This window comes from Sinocyclocheilus grahami, unplaced genomic scaffold, assembly GCF_001515645.1.
Source record: "Sinocyclocheilus grahami isolate Dianchi unplaced genomic scaffold, SAMN03320097.WGS_v1.1 scaffold783.1, whole genome shotgun sequence".
Lineage (NCBI taxonomy): Eukaryota > Metazoa > Chordata > Actinopteri > Cypriniformes > Cyprinidae > Sinocyclocheilus > Sinocyclocheilus grahami.
Window position 1 is genome coordinate 327,136 of NW_015505962.1, and position 1,779 is coordinate 328,914.

The 1,779-nt window shown below is 33.5% G+C and overlaps 1 pseudogene; it reads left to right on the forward strand.

Moving 5' to 3' along the window:
• LOC107561605 (gastrula zinc finger protein XlCGF49.1-like) overlaps nucleotides 1-1,140 on the forward strand; it is an 8,533-nt pseudogene extending 7,393 nt beyond the window's left edge.
• The last annotated feature ends 639 nt before the right edge of the window (nucleotides 1,141-1,779 follow it).

A 1,779-nucleotide genomic window follows, 5' to 3' on the forward strand; every position in this document is an offset into this window, starting at 1 on the left:
ATTGATTGTGCAGTGTAGACCGCTTCAGTAATTATAACGAGAGGTTTTGTGAAAATGTAGAACTCAGTTTTAGACTGAAGTCATGAAGCGCTGTGTTTCTTTAAGTTATTTATTTCCAGTTTGAATAACCGTTGTGTTTCTCATGCTGCTGAAATAACAATATTGTGAATATTGTCTTCATTGTTTAATCTGTAAAATGGAATTCATAAACAGTTCATGCTTTTCCCCTTGAAACAACACAGGTACAATTCAATCATTCATATGCTATAAAATGGATGGAAATGTTTTTAATGATAAAAAGAGCTTGTTTTATTAAAATCAAGACTTAATAATATCTCATATCAATGCAAGGTTTGTTTTTCAAGGACACAAGATTGGCCAATGACGGAGTTGACATTTAACATGAAGTCATCATATTTGTGTGGTTTAGGGGTATCATATGATGTTTAAATGTGAATATTAAGATACTGGTGAATGTAAATGGATAGCGGTAACAACTAATTGATTTATTTGTTCACATAACTGTTTTAAAAGTTACCGTGTTACTATAGCAGATGCACAGCAGACATATACTGTTCTGAGATGAGAGAAAATAGATAATTTGTGTTCCAATGATATACCAAAATACTTAAATGTGAATCTTGAATAAAAGCTTTATAAACAATAACATACTGTTTGTTGTATTTGTTTTAATACAGTAATTGATTGATTCAATGTATTTGATTGTTAAAATGACTACAAATTCAGGTTTTCGTCAGCACCATCAGATTTGTCATCTCTGTCAGGTCTGTCACCTCCCTCAGATGAATATTTTGATCATATTTATGATATTTTATATTTGTTGAGGAATTGTTGGTCACATGTGAAAGTGTAATCTGTCTGCTAACATGAGAATGTGTTTTGAAATGTTAAAAACACCTTGATCTCAAGCATCAGTCGTCAGCACCTTTATTCATACTTGTTTGGTATTTCTTATTAATTATCAGATGGTAAATGCAGTGTAGGTTTTGGTGAGAGCGCGGCTGCAGCTCCACATTATCTGAACGAACTAACGAGAATATTCAGTACGACAATGAACATCATGACATAATCTGTAATAAACCTTGTGAAACAGCAACACCAGTAGGGCTGCACGATTAATCTAATGCGATTGTCATGCGCATTTTGTTAGTAAAGGGTAATCAGCAGTAAATCATCACAACGTGCTTTCAGATGGAGCAGAATTTACTACACATAGCCGTAGTTCACTGACAAGTTACGATTTTATTGCGCGATTCTGAAATCGAAGAAATCTTTCGCGATAATGACAACTGTTTATGGAAAGCCGTTGTAACATTTAATCTGTAAACCGTACTAGTATCTATTTTCATGGTACTAGTACCTATTTTTTTAGATAGTATCTTTTCCATTAAGTACTAGTACTTATTCATTAGGTACTAGTGCTTATTCTTTATCTACTAGTGCTTATTCTTTAGCTTTTACAGTGGGTGGAAGAAATCCAACCAACAACAGTGGTAATCTGTGCAGATTCATATTCTGCACTCACAAGTATACTGAGTGGAAAATCTGAATCTAGAGAAGATATTTTATTAAAAGTACTACAAAGTTTGTACCGAATACGGCAACTGAGAATTCTAGCAGAATTTGTATGGGTGCCTGCTCATGTTGGAGTGGAAGGGAATGAGGAGGTAGACAAGATAGTGAAACAGGCTCTTAAGCACACAAATATTGACATACATATACCCTTGAGTAAATCTGAAATTAAAGGTTTAATTAAAG